An 18671-nucleotide genomic window follows, 5' to 3' on the forward strand; every position below is an offset into this window, starting at 1 on the left:
CCCCGCGCACCTCGACCTCCATCTCCAGCTTGGCAGGTCCCACTGGCGCGCCAGCCTCCGGCTCACCCCGAGCCACGCGCTGTCCACCCTTACAGTGATCACCCGGTTGCTGTAACAGTAGCCTACATTAAATGGCTGCAGCCCTCCTGCTGCCAGCTGTACACATCAACACCAAAAACAACAACAGCACAAGCAGCGCACAGGTTTTAAGCCGATGAGGCATGATAGTAGATGCAATGAAGGTGAGTCCATCTCACCTGCAGCAGCATCGCAGACCACAGCCGCCACAATAATAAAGCATTTTTTATTTAATAATAAATTAATTATTTCTCCTAATTATGTCCCAGATTTTAAGTAATTAATAATACAAAAGTAAAAATCACAAAAAAACACTTAAGGTCATGAAAATTAATTGCGATTTAGCAATTCAATGAGGCATCCACCTTATTTATTGAAAAGTATCGGTATCGGTATTGGTATCGGCGATACTGGCCCGTATTTACTTGGTATCGGATCGATACCAAAATATGCAGTATCGCACACCACTAGCTCTCATGCGTACTTATGATTAGTGATGTGACGTTCTGTACCGAGGCTTCAAAGTTTGTGTCGAGTAATGGAGGGGGCGTTTCCGCGATGCGCGTAACGAGCAATGACTGCAGAAAACAGTCGACGGTAACGAGGCTCGCTTCACTTATGGGAGGAGTTGAAAATGATGACGTCCGAAACCTCGCTGCCCGGCTGTACCACGTGACTGGTTCAGGAAGTGGTTCGAACTTTGCCGCGAGCTATGACAGCGCTGTAAACCGCTCAGACTTCATTCAAAATGTGGGTGTTTGATGGAGAGTTGCAGTTAGTGAGAGTTTGGAGACAGTTTGGAGGTTTATGAGAGTGAGGAGAGAAAGTCAGGAGAGGATGGAGCCAGCTAAGAAGAGGAGGATGTCCTCCCCTGTGTGGGAACATTTTGATCTTATTCCTCCCAGCAAGGTATGTAAATTTCTACAGAAGATGTATTTTCATAATACTGATGGTGCAATACAATTTATGTTAAGCTGTCTTTACTTTTGTACCAGGGGAAGTGTTTGCTTTGTGCCAGGGAGCTGGGATATAACAGCAACACCTCATCCATGCTCAGGCACTACAGAGCTTTGCATGAGAATAAGGGGAACATGGATTGTGGAGCAAGACCAGGTGAGCCATCAAATGCCATGATAATATAGCATGCAGTAATGTTACTAAAGGATATAACAATATTATACAACTGTAATAAGTTACGTGTGCTATTTATATTTGTGCTTTGTTTTTATTGTGTTTCTTCAGGAGAACAATCTCAAATAGATGAAGACCTGGTTAGCATGGTGACTGAGGACTCCCAGCCATTTAGCATTGTGGAGGACAAAGGATTTAAAAGATCTGTTAAATCATTAAATCCTAGCTATGTTCTCCCCACTAAAAAGGCCATAAAAGCAGTGACAATGTAGTTTTTACAGAATAAAATGTGAACAGGCAGGACTGTCCATACCTCAACATTACAAAAGCACCACCACTGTCCATACCCCAACCACACCTCAACTCACAGTAAATGATCATTTCCATTTTAAGCATTTCCAAATAATCATTTTCCATACTGCCAGTATAAATATACACAGTATACTGCCATCACTACAATATACATGTTTTACACACTCCTGTTGTTGTTGACATTTACAGGCTGTGTGCAAAATGGCACACTCTTCAAATTCATGCCAACTAATATTTTTACGTCCAGTAGATGTCCTACTAGAGCAAATGAAGCTTCAAGACGCTTTGTGCTGGAGTGAACCAGCTTCAGCGCTTCATGAAGCTTCATCTGTCCATCACTACTTATGATACTTCATCAGTCGCATACCAGTTACTGATCTGATTCAAAGTACGCTTAAACTTCCCACCGCGGTCAAGCGGGCCTGTCACTACCTGATTCTTAGCGGAAAGCTGCACCTTCTGATTTTTATTGGCGGTTGGGAAAGAAGTAACTGGTACATTACCGCCACCAACTGGTATGTATGGCATTATTTTTGTGCCACTATTCTGAGCGCATGTAAAAAAAAAATTGCATGTGCAAGTCTCGCATTTTGAAGAGAAATTTATTTTGAGCAAAGAAAAGCTAAATTTGAGTGAACAAAATGCATTGCTGCGTGCAAAAAATGTATTTCAGTGTTTGCTATTATCCACACAAACACACACACACACAATAGCAGCCCCTCTCGCTCAGTTTTTGCATTTGCACTTGCTCGCAATGTGTTGCTCGTGCTCTCAACATTTCTGCTGTTGCGCGTTCAACTCTTTCTGTACACCGTTATATTTGTGCCACAAAACCAGCCAATCACAGACTTGGATGCAAAAAAATCTGATTAGCTGTTTTGGTCTCCAATCATCTCGAAATGACGAAATGCAATATCCCAGAGTGTATTTCGTCCAAAACTCAAACGAGGCGTGGAGTAGTGGAAGAGCACAGAGTGGAGGAGTTTGAAATGTTTTAAGATATTTTCATGCAAGAATGGTGCTGTGTAAACTCAAGGTGAGCAGCTGGTAATCTGGTGCAGTCAGCACAATCTGGAGCTGAACACTCTTAAGACTGTAAAGATGACAGTGGACCTCAGGAGACATCCCTAAACTCTGCCTCCCTCACCATATCAGACAGCCCTGTGTCGAATGTGAAGATCTTCAAGTTCCTGGGCACCACCATCTCTCAGGACCTGAAGTGGGAGACCAACATCAACTCCATCCTCAAAAAGACCCAGCAGAGGATGTACTTGCTGAGACAACTGAGGAAGTACAGTCTTCCACAGGAGCTGCTGATCCTGTTCTACATGGCAGTTATTGAGTCTGTCCTGTGCTCCTCCATCACAGTCTGGTATGGTGCAGCCACTAACAGGACAGGAGTAGACTGCAGCGGACTGTACGGGCAGCAGAAAGGATCATCAGCACCCCCCTTTACTTTGCCTTACAGAAACCTGGTTGCAGCAGGATGATTATGTTAGTTTAAATGAGTCAACACCCCAGAGTCATTCTAACTACCAGAAATCTCGAAGCCAACAAAAGTGGTGTCAAACGTTTGTGCCGGTTTGTGCTGCAAAAATTTTCGTTTGCGCTGCCATTATTTTAAAGATATTTCAGAAAATTTCTAGAGGTCATCAGAGGTCAACCAGCCCCCCCACATTAATGGAAACAAACAAAACTGGTGTCAATCAACTGTGCTACGTTTGTGCTGCTAAAATTGTAGTTTGTGCTGCCTCTGTTTTAAAGATATTATTGAAAATGTAAAGGTCAAAAGGTCAACCAGCCCCCCCACATTACCCAAATCAAACAAAAGTGGTATCAAACGTTTGCGCTACGTTTGTGCTGCAAAAATCTTCGTTTGTGCTGCTATCATTTTAAAGATATAAATAAAATAATGTCCTGATGCGTGCTCAATCATCCAGGTAAGTAAATTCCAAAAGTTGACTCTGTTCATCTGGACATTTTCAGTGGGAGAAAAGTTTTGTTACTCATCCAAGTGACTTCAGGTTTCCCCAGCCTTATAAACAGTACTATAATGGCTGCAATCAAAGCATTGTAAGATGGCGAAAGATGTACCCTTGGGCCCCCCTTCTCGATTCAGAGATGGTCAGCATCCTGACAGCCTGATGGAAGAAGCTGTCTCTCAGTCTGTGGGTTCTGGCCCGGAGGCTCTTCAGTATCCTTCCTGATGGCAGCAAACTGAAGAAGCTGTTGAAGGGATGAGTGGAGTCACCTGTAATGGAGAGGACCTTCAGGATGAGGCAGGCGCAGTAGATCTCCTGCGGAAGGGAGGCAAGAGAGGTCCCCACAATGCAGGACGCAGTGCAGGAGTGTTACCACACAGTGATGCAGTTGGTGAGGATACTCTCAGTGGTGCCTCTGTAGAAGGTGCTCATAATGGGGGGTGAATCTCTTGTCAGGGGTCAGCAGAGTGAAGACAATTATTATTTGATTGATGCAGTAAAGACTGAGAACAAAGCTGAAACCACCCGTCCAACACCTGAACTTCATTCAGACTCTGTTGTTGAAAATGTAGTTTTGTGAGTGAAATTATGTCATTATCCAAACATGGAACGATGATTTTCTACCATGACAGTCTCCAGTTCGAGGGCTGCTGGGAGCACTATTTTGATACCAAGCTGTTCTACAGCAGCACCACCTCCAGTCTTAGACTTCCTCTGAGACTGAGACTATTGGACATCCTCATCGTCACTCCCATTACAGCGGCTGAATCTCAGAGGTGTTTCTCCACCTTAACGAGAAGCAGACGTTCCTGTGAGATGAAGGACCAGAACGTCTGAAAGGCCTCGCCATCCTTTCATGGAGAGGAGCCACGTCCTTCCTACCTCCTTAAAGCCTTTATTTTGTCCTCTTTCCTTTACTCAATTATCGTCTCCTCTGTCCTCCCTTTCTTTTTTACTTCCTGTTCACCCCTTTCCTTTTATCTTTATTTTCCTTAATCTCACCTCCTTCAATCCTGTTTCCTTCCATCAGTCCCCTGTCCTTCTCTCCTTCCTCATAGTCTTCTTCGATGAGATGAGCCCATTTTTAATGTTTATTTGAACATAAAATATTAGATTTACGTGTGTTTAGTAAATAATTCTTTTTCACTGACACTTTTTCATCTCCCAGTTTTACTACATTTTAAATAAGATCAGAAGAAGCAGCAGGAAGCAACAAAAATTGATCTTTGCCATTCCTTGCCGAACTGATTAAGTAACCTATAAAACGCAACGTTTTTGGACATTGGACTTGTTTTGCCTGAATACAAAATATAACCACAGTTCAGCAGTTGCTGAACTTGTTGGATGTTTTGTTTGTCAAAAAAAAAGGAATTCCTACTACAAGTATAAAGAAGAAAACAGCTGAAAGACTTTAATAAAGTCATTTTATTCATTAAAATGTAAATTTGGGATTTCTTTGTTTTGACTTTCAAACTAAATTTAACTCTGTGAACTTTTTGATTTGACAGGAGAGATGCAAAGTGAAACAGGCTGAAGGAGGCTACAGAGAGCAGAGCTTACTGGCTGCGAGCTGTTTGTGACACCTCAGCATCTTTTCCAGTTTCCCTGCTCGTTTCAAACGTTTCACTGCCATCAAATTTCAAATGTGTGTTTAAAAACAGGAAAGTTTCCAGTTTCAGAGTTTGATCTATCTTCTCTGTAGGATTTTACCCTGAATGTGAACGCAAGTGACTGCAAATCACTGCTTTGTCTGCTTTTTGTGGACATTTTACTAACATCACAGGAAGCCATGAAAGATCAGGGAACGGCCTCTCTGCTGGAGGACATCAGCTGACTGGGCGCAATGAGAAACACACTGAGCGCCTTGAGGCGACTTTTGTTGTGATTTGGCGCTATAAAAATAAAATTGAATTGAAATTGAATTGAAAATTGAATTGAGGCCTCCTACAGGACATATGGGGAACAGCAGGGATATTTGAAAAAAGTGACCTGAGATCAGCTGTTAGTGCTAAACAAAATAAACATCCACGATATTCAAAGTTCAGCTTCTTATGGTGAAGTTTTTTATAACTTTATTTTTATTTCATGCCAACTAGATAGACAACAGTGATAGACTACACCCATATTTACATGTTTCTACGAGTTTTACAACCAACACCAACTCCCTGCACCATTTTATTCAACATGGGAAAAACATAAGACTAGGATTGAAGTGTTTGCTGCTTATTAGATAAGACACAAGCACTGTGATCCCTCAATACAATCATATTCTGGTTATAACTACATTAAAAAAAAAACAAAAAAACAATTGACTCACTATTTTCAGCTTATATGGCTGAAACATTTTCAAATGAGTGAAACAGTAAGAGCGCGTGGAAAGTTACGAAAATCACATTAAGAAAGAGAAATCAAATCAAACATTTGGATTATTTTTAAACAGCTTAGACTTGTTGAAAATGCAGAGGAGCTGTTTGTGAACTGAGCTTCAGAGAAACAGAAACACATCTATCTGACTGGTGAAAACTGCTGAGAATCATTGTTTTAACTTAATTCTCCCTTTATTGGTGCTTCAGGCTGGTCCCAGCCTCTCAGCACTGAGCTTCATCCAATCCAGGGGAGCAGCACCTACAAAGCAAAGTCTCTACTACACATGTACTAAATGATTTTTGCTATTCTCTTACCTCTCACCTAATAGCCTGTCGTCTTAGTGACCATTAAATGAAACCCTGATTAAGATGCCAGATATTGTTTTGTCTCAAGTGGTCCTAAGGACCCATTTTATCATCAGACTTAGTGTTTCTTCACCTTGGAGCTTCTACACTGTCTACACATCTAAAATCTTAAGCTATCATTCACTATTATATATATAACAATAGTCATATTCACTGTGAAGCTTTAAATGGCAAAAATAGAAAAAAACAACATATGGATCCTGGAATAATCGTAGTTTCCATCTTTAAAGGACTGAAGAGGAAGAAGTTTACAAGGAATCATTTAAAACATCAATTGACTGAATACATGAATCTGAAAACATGTTTCTGGGTGAAAGAGATGTACACACTCAACTATCTGTTCAACAGTCAGAGCGCTTCTCTAACAAGAGGACACTCTTTACACTCAACTCAGCACAGACGCACTGAACCATATTGAACTTCTGATCCCTTTAAAGAAGCCTGGAGTGTAAATCCAGGATAAAGAGATTCAGTGAATTTGGTGTTGAAGGTGTGCAGCTCACTCAGAGTGTCAGAGGAGACTCTGTAGAAAGACAGAGTGCCAGCAGGACAGTCCATATACACTGCTACTCTGTTAGAGAGACAGGAGGAGGAGATGATGGATGCTTCCATATGATTGTGTCTGGCAAATTGAGGACCATCATCAGAGCAGCACAGACTCCAGGACTGATCATTGAATCCAAACATACAGTCAGTACTGTTTCCTTTCCTTCTGATTCCTCTGGAACTCACTGATATATCAACCCTTCCTCTCCACTCGACCTCCCAGTAACAGCGACCAGTCAGACCATTTGTACACAGCAGCTGAGGATGAACATCAAATCTGTCTGGATGATCAGGATATGATTGAACCTCCTCCACACGTGTCACCTTGCTGTTGTTGTCAGACAGTTTGAGGTTTGTGTTTACTGTGTTTGTGTCGATTGTGAGTTGACGGGAATCTGATGGAGAGAACAAACAAAATCCAGCTGCAGTTATTGATCCATCGTCTGTTCATTGATTGACACTTTGATGAAGACTCCTGACATCAGAGATGTGAATGAGTGATGTGACAGTTTGAAGATGGTTGAATGTGTGCTGCTTTGTTTTCATGAATCACATTAAAAACACACTTACACGTCCTCAGACCTGGTCTCAACAATCGGACTCCAGAAGGCCCCTTCCTGAAAGGAGGAGGGGGGTCAGAGCAGCACAGTCAGCATGCACACATGGACATTACATGGCTCTCATACACATACTGTTAGACACTGATGAGGACACAGTCCAACGTTTTCACAAATACACTTCAATCCATACGTGGATCAAACTGCTGATGATTTAGACTGATCCTGGATCTGTATTGAATGAATTATGAGTGATTCAAGCTGACCTTCATTATCTTTTTATTCCTCTTCTGTTTAGCTGGAAAAGACACCTCCCTGCCTTTGCAGAAACTTTGTGAAGAAAATGTAAGTGTGCCTATGCTAAGACATCAGGATGTGGTTGTAGCATGAACTGCAGACGAACAGCTGTGAGGGCCGGTTGCTATAGCAACTCCTGTGAGTGGCAGGCACTCCTCTGCAGTTACGGGAGCTCCTTGACCCAATACATGATACTGCTGCTGTTTCCTGACTCCATTCATGTTCTTATCTGTACTCCACACAATTTGTAGCTCATAAGTTCATAAAGTGCTGCAGTATTCCTGCTAGTATGTCCCTTTAATTTTCACATCACCGCTAAGCTTTTTTATATTGTGCTTCTTTTAAGCTGCCCGAATGTTGTTTCTGTCCTTTTCTGCTGTGTTGGATTCTTGATCTCACCTTTGTCCTCTGCACTCTTCCTCTAATCCACATCAAAGTCTTTTGTACACTAAACCCCAGCAGCTGGAAGTATGACTATCAGAACAGGAAAACACACCAACAACAATGGGAGACATTAGGATTAAACAGGAGCTCTAAGTCCATGCAATGATAAAGACCCTGTATGCATAATTCTGACTTTGATGAACATAATAAAAACCAAAAATCAAGACAAAAAAACATTATTTCTGAGTGATTATTTTGGTTTGTAATTGTGGTACATGACTGGAAGGACAAAATTTATATGGCTGTAGATCACCAGTGTATGTCCGCGGTATGGTCAAATACAGCAAGTCTTTTTGAATGTGTTTATGTTACACGTTAAATATTACTAACATCTGTTTGTTTTATCCAGAAGCTGGTACTATGTAGCCATCACCAGTGTGTGTGAATGAGTGGATGACTGGATGTTTAAAGCGCTTTGGGGTCCTTAGGGACTAATAAAGCGCTCTACAAATGCAGGTCATTTACCATTCCCATCCAGAATAGCTAACACAGACCAGAAGAAGCGTGATCATGAAGGATCCCAAAGGGCAAACCACCATTAAACAAATGCCAATCAACTACCTCTCCATGGCATGAAAGCCCTTTTTAGGTATCATTACCACTAAGCTGATTAGGCATTTGAGTCAACACACACACAATAAGACCAGAAAGTCATAGTATCAGATTGTGCCTCATAGAGCAGTATGCCAGGCAGACCTGGCATTACTGCCTGGACTGAATACAAGAAAGTCTACACTCAATGGACATCATTTACTACTACTACTATAATAATTTAAATTATTATTAATAGATTGACCTTTTAGTTATTATTTGCAGTTTTACAAAACACCTTAATCCACAAGTGCAAACGACTACAAAAAAAATCATGTAAAAATGTCTAAAGCAGAGGCTAGTCACCCTTTGGTGGAAGCACGTTTCTGCTCATTGTATCCATTATCTTTTCTTTTTTTTTTTTAAAGACCGGTGAGATTGAACACAGATCTATCAGTAAAGACATATGTTCAGCTCTCTCGTCACCATAGTGGAGGGTGAAACATTCACACCACTACAGCCAGAGCCCAAATTAGTCTGTCTTATTAGAGTTTCTCATCATTCAATTCAATCTAATATATTTTTGATATAACGTCACAACAACAGTCACCTAAAAAACATTTGTTTCCAAACCACCTGACATGTTTTGATAATATGCTTATGTAGTGTTCTTAATGTCATACTTTTCCACTAGTCATAGGCTTATTACCCACCAGTCTACCGTTGTTTACAGCGCTGTCTTTTTCACTTAAATGGACAAGAAAGCCTATTTTTTCTGTTGTTCAATACTGAAGAAATTTAAACTTTATATGCAGAACATTGCAGAATATTTTTAAGGTTATCTGCTATAAAAAGCCAGACCAGAAAAATCTCCTTCATGTTTTTCTGTGTTTTATTCTCAGTTACTTTCACACAAAGGCATCTGCTGTGATGTTCACAATACTGATGAAGTCTCACATGTATCAGTGCTGATAAATGATCAGAATTATAATATTTCTGACTGTCTGAGGCTAAACTGAATCGAATCAGGACTTTGAGAACCGGAATCGAATGGATTATAGAAATCAGTGATGATACCCAGCCCTAGTGAGCAGCCTAGGCATGACAGAAGTGGACGTAGCTGTAATGAGAAAAGAACTATTGCTAACTTTTCTGTTAAGTTAAGGCCTGATCCTTCTGAAATTCATAGCCAGTGCTCTGACACGGTGTCATCAATCTTTGAATGCTGAAAAAGCACAGTGTATCCAGAAAAACACATTATATTATATAAATTATTATAAAATTTGTGTGCGCCTAACTTTTGTGCCGGTACACCCATGTCAAAAAGTTAGTCTAGAGCCCTGATCTGACATGTTTTGATAATTTGCTTATGTAGTGTTCTTAATGTCATACTTTTACCACTAGTTAGAGTGGTGTTGCTCAACACTTTGCTAATATATGTATCTGATGTTATGGCTACATTTGATCAACATTTTCAGTGTTGTTGGATACTATAATCAATGATGTGCCTAAATGAATGACAATAATTTAAAAAAACCTTTAAAGTTTAAATAACATTAAAATATATATTAAAAATGCCAATAAATGAATAATTTGGTGTGACTGCAAGAAATGATCTTATTGCTCATTTTCTAAAAGAAAAAAGCATCACTTAATCTAACCTGATAATTGTAGAGTTTGAACTCTTCAGCATATTTAGTCCTGTATCATTCAAGTTGCTGTTAGTCAGGTCCAGCTCTCTCAGGTTACAGGACGGGGATCTGAGAGCTGAGGACAGAGCTTCACAGCTTCTGTCTGAGAGGTTACAATCACGCAGTCTGAAAACACAATGACAGCAAAGAAGAGAAAATTACTTATTGTCACTTCTCAACCCAAAGGTAACAGCTTTCACTACAGTGACATATTGCTTACAGAGCTTTATTGGAGGCTATGACCACTGGCAGTAGCCGCAGAAGAGCCTCCTCTGAAGCAGAGTATTTCTTCAAGTCAAACACATCCAGATCTTTTTCTGATGACAGCAAGATGAAGGCCAGAGCTGACCACTGAGCAGGAGACAGTTCATCTGTGGAGAGACTGCCTGATCTCAGGGACTGCTGGATCTCCTCCACTAGAGAACGATCATTCAGTTCATTCAGACAGTGGAGCAGATTGATGCTTTTCTCTGCAGACAGATTCTCACTGATCTTCTTCTTGATGTACTGGACTGTTTCCTCATTGGTCTGTGAGCTACTTCCTGTCTGTGTCAGCAGACCTTGTACGAGAGTCTGATTGGTCTGCAGTGAAAGACCCAGGAGGAAGCGGAGGAACAAGTCCAGGTGTCCATTTGGACTCTGTAAGGCCTTGTTCACAGCACTCTGGTGGAGAGATGGTAGGCCTGGTTTACTTATAGTTGGCCACCAGGAGGTTGTTTGTTGTTCTTCCAGCAGATTGCGTCCAGAGTTGATGAAGGTCAGATGGACATGAAGAGCAGCCAGAAACTCCTGAACACTCAGATGGATGAAGCAGTAGACCTTGTCCTGGTACAGTCCTCTCTCCTCTTTAAAGATCTGTGTGAACACTCCTGAGTACACTGAGGCTGCTCTGATATCGATGCCACACTCTGTCAGGTCTGATTCATAGAAGATCAGGTTTCCTTTCTGCAGCTGATCAAAAGCCAGTTTTCCCAGACACTTAATCATCTTCCTGTTCTCTGGAGTCCAGTGTGGATCTGTCTCAGCTCCTCCATCATACTTGACCTTCTTCAGTTTGGCCTGAACCACCAGGAAGTGGATGTACATGTCAGTCAGGGTCTTGGGCAGCTCTCCTCCCTTTCTGGTTTTCAGCACATCCTCCAGAACTGTAGCAGTGATCCAGCAGAAGACTGGGATGTGGCACATGATGTGGAGGCTTCGAGATGTCTTGATGTGGGAGATGATCCTGCTGGCCTGCTTCTTATCTCTGAATCTCTTCCTGAAGTACTCCTCCTTCTGTGGGTCAGTGAACCCTCTGATCTCTGTCACCATGCCAACATAGTCAGGAGGGATCTGATTGGCAGCTGCAGGTCGTGTGGTTATCCAGAGACGAGCAGAGGGAAGCAGTTTCCCCTTGATGAGATTTATCAGCAGCACATCCACTGAGGTGGACTTTCTAGGGTCAGTTAGGATTGTAGTTTTGTGGAAGTCCAGAGGAAGTCGACACTCATCCAGACCATCAAAGATGAACACAACCTGGAAGTCTTCAAAGCTGCAGATTCCTGCTTCTTTGGTTTCAGTAAAGAAGCGATGAACAAGCTCCACCAGGCTGATCTTTTCATCTTTCAGCACATTCAGCTCTCTGAAAGTGAATGGAAATATGAACTGGAAGTCCTGGTTGGCTTTGTCTTCAGCCCAGTCGAGGGTGTATTTCTGTGTTAAGAGTGTTTTCCCAATGCCAGCCACTCCCTTTGTAAGCACTGTTCTGATTGGTTCATCTCTTCCAGGGGAGGCTTTAAAGATGTCTTCTTGTCTGATTGTTGTTTCTCTGTCTGGTTTCCTGGATGCTGTTTCAATCTGTCTGACCTCATGTTCATCATTGACCTCTGCAGTCCCTCCCTCTGTGATGTAGAGCTCTGTGTAGATCTGATTCAGAAGGGTTGGGTTTCCTGCTTTAGCGATCCCCTCAAACACACACTGGAACTTCTTCTTCAGTGCAGATTTAAGTTTACGTTGACCAATACCAGAAAACTGATCTGAATGGGAAGGAAAAGAAAGAACAAAATGTATAATGTGAATTCATGTTTTATCAAATGCAAATTCAATCTTAATTCCCTAAAAAATTAGTCTTTGAACACATGTATCAGTCCCTCTGTTATGACATTACTCAATGTCCCATTTATTCAGCAGTTAAAATCCTTTAGAAATCCTCTTACTGCTCTGCAGACGGTCAGCCAGCTCCTCCTGCTTCATTCTCCTCATAAAGTCCACTGTGATCTTCACAAATGCCTCTCTGCTGCTCCTCTGTTCATCAGCCTCCCTCTGACTCTCTAAGCATTCTGGGTAATCTGGACTCAGAACATTTTGCATCTTCTTCAGCTCGTTTTTCACAAAAGTGATGATTTTGTCCTCCAGCACCTGGAACAGAATACTTTATGAATGACCCACACATCAGATCCATGTTGGACACACTGACAATCCACTGGTCTATAAAGAGCAGCACAGAGATGACTGTGAACAGAATAGATGTACATGTAGTTGTTGTACATTTACAGACCATAAATATGGAGTCCAGGTGTGTTTGATGCTGCTGGGCAGACTGACCACTGGGATCCTCTGAGCTCTTCTGGTCCACTCTGTGGAGGAATCATGAAGAGTTAGATCACATTGATTCTGTTCACAGAAAGACACACAGAAATTAAAGTACACATAGATGTTTTTGGTGTGCAGTGTATCCCCCATCAGTAAACATAAAATAAGTCATCACTTTTCATTTTCATTGAGATTTCTGTGCATGTCGATTTAGATTTTTTCCCCATCTTATCATGATTCGAGTATTTTAACTTTAGGTTTGTTGTGTTTTTTAATGTCTTGTTCTTTTTTCTCTCCAAAATTCTGTGGAGTTTTTGGTGTGTGATGAGGTTGCTTTGCTGGTTTTCATTAAACTTAATCTTCCTATTTTGAATTCATTTCTTGCATGTTTAATCCATCAGTATTTACTGTGTTCTGCTTTTATGTGGCACTCTGTTCAGTCATTTTTATTCCTGGGTCTAGGGCTGTGCGATATGACCAAAATCTCATATCCCGATATTAAGACATCTATCGTCCGATAACGATATAAATTACAAAAATGTAACATTTTCTGTAAATTCTGTGAATCTCGGGCAGCTCGAGTTGCGTGAAGTGTTTCCAGCTGGGCGTCGCGTACCTGGAGTCGAGTGTTTTAACCGATGCATGAAACAATACATTTTTTGACATAGGTTGTAACGGCCGCCGTTTTCTTTGTGAGTATTTATTACACAACGTGCTGCGGGGAAAAGCCTGTTCTAACATTTGAGTCTAAGGTTTATTTTTTAGCACCTGACGGCTCTTTTTTGCTTCTCATCTGTAAATACTCTGCATCTTTCACGTGATTCAGTTTATTTTGAAAAGTCTCAACAGGATCTTGAGCTTTATTGTGAAAGGTTTATGTGGAAAATAAACAAGCGGACACGCAGTGGTTTTACCGTCGTTGTTGCTAACGACAAAGCATAAAAACAAGAGCTTGTCCCTCCGTAGTGTGGTTATATTAAATATAAGAGAAAGAGAAAACTTTAAGAAATTAATATATCCACTAAAGTAGCCATCAAAACGATGAAAAAATATTGCCGTAAACAGTTTATTTTGCGACACCACGAAACAAACGATAGCGTAAAATCAAACGATAGACATTTTTATATTGTCATCCGATATATATCGCTATATCGAACAGCCCTACCTGGGTCAGTGAAAAGTTCTGTTATTTATTTCCTGTTTTACTTTCATGTACCATGTAACTTTCATGTCTTGCTTTTACTTCCTCCTGTCATCAGCTGTCTGCCACTCGCTGGTTGTTCCTGTTCTCTGTTAGTACACAGTTTACTTAAACTACAGTTCAATCTTGTACTGTTCATCCTACTTCTCAATTTATGGATAAATGTTGACTTAAAAAAGACAACAGACAAAAATGTATTATTGTAGGATCTACCCTACAGTATAAAGTGCATTGAGGTGACTGTTGTTGTGATTAGGCACTACATAAATAAAACTGAATTTAATTGAAGACACATATCACCAGTTATGAAAACTAGTTCTCTGTCTGGAAAAAAAAATGTAAACTTCCATCCCGACATCAAAGCAGCGCTCACGTGGAGTCACGCTCACAAAAGTATTTGTCCTCCCCCATCCAGCAACACCTGAAACACCTGAGTGTAAGTTCCTCTCTACTCTGTGTTTGAAGCAAACCTGCTGGAGCAGCTGAAGTCCTACAGACACTCAGCCTCTTCAACACAGAAACACTTCCTACAACATCCATTCTTTACACTCTGACTGATGTGATTGTGGAAACACTACCACACACACACACACACACACACACACACACACACACACACACACACACACACACACACACACACACACACACAGAAATTTGTGTGAAAAAAGCTGGCTGACATTAAACATGATGGACAATTTATTCACAAACCCTGAGTCACAACAACATTTACAAACACATTACCTCTCTGCAGGAGGAAAGAGGCCTGATTTCCATACTAAACACAGTTTTTGTTTATAATATAAGATGGTATTTTTTCAAGATTTTATGCAATATAATAGGAGAAAATTGGAAATTAAAAAGCAATAAGCAAATCTGGAACTAGATTTACAGATGTTGGAGAAAGAAAGATAAGATAGAAAAAAAGCTGCAGCCGCTATGACAAAAGGAGAGGTTCTAGAAGCTGCAGCAGGTGTTGAGCAACAAAAGGGAGAAAGCGTTAAAAGCTCAGTCCCATCACAAGTTGTCAGACAGAACTATAAAGTATGTACAACATCAAACCCAGCTACGGTCACATCTGGCTGAAGGTGGAACACCTTAAGTCGAACTAACAACAAAGATGACTTTATTCACACCAAGGAAATCTGGACAAACCTCCTCCCCACCCCACTCACAAAAAGCTACGTAGAGGAGAAAACTGTCGCGCCACCAAGAGACTATGCCAAACCAAACAGTTGGACTCACACCAAACTGCTCCCAGTGGTTCTCAAACTGGACTTAACTGGTATATGCCATTGACTTTTTTTATTCACCACGTTCATTCTCACTTATCAAGAGACTCGTCAAATTAATAATGTAGGAGGTGGCATAAATGTAGAAAACCACTCACTCCAGAGGAGATGTAAGGAGGAGAAGTCATTTAATCTATGGACACTTGCAGCTGCATAAATGTAATAACCAGATTGTTTGCAATAAGAAGCCCAGGAAAACAAATGCAATCAGACAGGGGCACAAACTTCATCGCAGCAAGTGTGGAGCTTCGGATGTCAATTGTCTTCACACCAGCGGTTGCAGATGGGATGATTGGGGTAACTCAGCGAATATTGGATTCTATGCTCTTGTAAAACAAACACACCCATCTGACACATGAGGTGCTTTGTACCCTAATGGCCTAACGGACCCTTCTCACCATTCCTGCTGTTTGATATTGATCCAAAATCAGCACGTTCCTTCTCTTGTGTTAAAGACTTGCCAATGGTAACCAATGGTAAACAAGTGCAGGCACTTGCCAATGGATTCTGGAGTCGCTGGATAAAAAAAATATCTCAGCACCCTCCAGTCAAAGGGCAAGTGGCATGAAACACACCGCAATCTTCAGCCAGGAGACACTGTGTTGATGACAGAAAATCAAGCACCCAGAAACGAATGGACAATGACCATCATCACAGTCATTCCAAACAGCAACAGGAAAGTCATAAAGGTGGAAATGAGGACATCGTCCCAGGGAGTCTCAAAGACTTACTTCCCTTCCATTTCCGATGTTGTTATGCTTTTTGAAAGTGAAGTGACTGATAAAAAGTAGTAATGGCATCAGTGATGCATGTTCTGTCCCAAGTAAAAGGTTGAAAATGGTTCATAATAATTTAGTGATAAAAACATGTCATATTGAATCTGTTTGGGTGTTACAAAAGAGAGTGATTTAGTTAAAAAAATATTTTCTATATAGTCAGCACCTGTATCTTATTTTGGAGGGGTAATCTGTGGTCGCAATGCAGAAGGCGCAGTCAGTTGGGAAAAAAAACATTGTACATAAAACCTGACTATTTATGTTTAAACTTCACCTCCTGTGTTCTGAATCTTTATTTACACCTTCGAAAGCAATGGCTGTAAGTTTATTGAATCTACTTGTTTGCTTTCTATGTTTTTTAAGAGCTAAATTAGAGATCGTTTTGTTGTTCTGTCATGTGTTTGTACCAGGAATTAGCCGGTTTTGCTTTAGGACAGTTTGTTAAGATAGCATTGTTGCTAGTGATCTCAATTGCATATGAAATGATTGTTAAAATGACTGTTTATCATTAATATCAGCTAAGACTAGCTTTCATGCATGTTTTCTATCACTAGACATTTCTTTTGGTGTATTTATTTCAAAGAGCTAAAGCATATTTTATTTTCTTGTGTGTATTTGTAGTTTCACTCTACTGTTTCACCGAGCTATTCAAGCCACAATTGTAAAGAATTGCAGTTTCCTGGCTCATAAAAATTGAGTTTGTCTTGCTGTCAACCTGCGTTAACATACACAATATATCCAACACGTAGGGTTAACAGTACAGAAACTATAAATACTCAGAGATTTAACGCCATCTAAGAATCTGGATTTAGAGAAATAAGTTTAGTTTAGCGCCATATTGTAACAGAACATGTCATTAGGTTTGTTGCTGCCAACAGATTTGCATAACTGTATGTTAGCTAAGTACTAACAGAACCAATAACTAAGTGAAAAACAAATGAAAGTGACAAATATATTGTTGTTTTTAACATAAAGTTATTGTTGCAGCCAGGGAAAGTAAAACAGTGATCCCCTTAGACTGGTTTGTAGTTTTGGTGTATATTCTTCTGAGTTATTAACTCTGTCACTATTTAGCAAAACTAAAGTAAAGCATGTTCATTAGTAGCAACCAACCATCCAACTTTGCATTTGGGACAAGATGGTGCTAAACATGCTCTAAAGCATTAAACATTTGTATTTTCCAAAATCCAGCTTCAGAGACAGAGTTAAATCTACTGCTGTGTTTTAGAGCAGAGCTCCATTTATGCATGCAGCGTTTCATGTTCACTTAAAGAGAAAGTGTAAATGTGATTGAGGGAATGACTGCACTTTATATACAACAACATCAGGCAGTGACATCAGCTCTCAAAGAGTTCATGTTACTAACAGCTCACCTCTCTGTAGCAGATGGAAGATGGTCTTTAAAATGAAAAGGTTCTACTTTAGACCGGTCACTCTTTAAGGACACACAGCTGGGTTCAGGTTCAGATTTACGTTTAGTTCCTCGTTTCTTCCTGTGAACATTGACGGATCAGTGATGTGAGTGCTGAGCTGTGACATGGAGAATCGTGATGGACAGTTAGAGATGGTTATCTCACCTCTGAGCTTTGGTCTGGCTCGCATGTTCCCCACACAGAGTGGTCTCAGAGGGAGGGACTCCCTCCTTTCTGTCCTCACACTGATCCATGCTTCTGAATTCACATCCACATCAGCTCACACTTTCTACCTTCACCTGCAGAGGAAACACAAATCATTCATGTGCACATCAACTGGAATCCTACTTTCCATCATATGTGCTGTCCAAATATCAGCAAATAGCAGAGTTAAAGATGCGAAGATTTGAAGATCTGATGCTAAGAGATACCAGAATCCGTGACCTGTCGGCTTTCAGCCCTGACTGTGTCTGTGTCGTCGGGTGAGAAAGCCACATCCCACTGATTCTGATCTGTCTGCGGGTCCGCGCTTTGTGTTTATGTCTTTGTGCAGAATCCGTGTTCCTGCTCTCATTTACTGTTTTAGCTGTTTGGTGGTTGTTGAGATTTTGTGAGGTTTAACCTGAGATTCTGGCGATTCGGGTAAAATAAATTTACATTTAAAAATCAATTCAGGATTTTAATGAATCGATATCAAGTTATCCAAGCTAGAATCGATTTTAATCAATAATCAAAACCCACCTCTACTGTAAAGTACTCTTTTCTTGTATGTCAAAGGCTTCATTACATCACCTTCAAGCTCTCCAAAATGCCATAAATTCAGTCATATCACTCAATTGTTTAAGTCCTTGCACTGGCTACTGGTTAGTTAGAGATATTAGTGTAAAATCCTCAGTTTTACGTTTATGTCTTTATGAGGTGAGGCACCCACTTATATCACTGAGTTTTTTCAGCCTTACTCTCCAAACCGGACTCTTAGTACTGACACTGGTCTTTTGACTGTTCCACAGACCCGTTTGAAAACAAAGGCGGATTGCGCGTTCCAAACCATAGCGACAATACTCTGGAGCAGTTTACCTCCCCTTTTACACACCATTTTCAAAAAAACATCTGAAAAC

General features: G+C 40.7%; 1 protein-coding gene across 1 annotated transcript in view; it reads left to right on the forward strand.

The window, feature by feature from the left end:
• LOC134623883 (CD226 antigen-like) overlaps positions 1 to 18671 on the forward strand; it is an 83685-nt gene that overhangs the window by 48387 nt on the left and 16627 nt on the right. The window lies entirely within an intron of this gene.

Source organism: Pelmatolapia mariae, linkage group LG3_W (assembly GCF_036321145.2).
Source record: "Pelmatolapia mariae isolate MD_Pm_ZW linkage group LG3_W, Pm_UMD_F_2, whole genome shotgun sequence".
Classification (NCBI taxonomy): domain Eukaryota; kingdom Metazoa; phylum Chordata; class Actinopteri; order Cichliformes; family Cichlidae; genus Pelmatolapia; species Pelmatolapia mariae.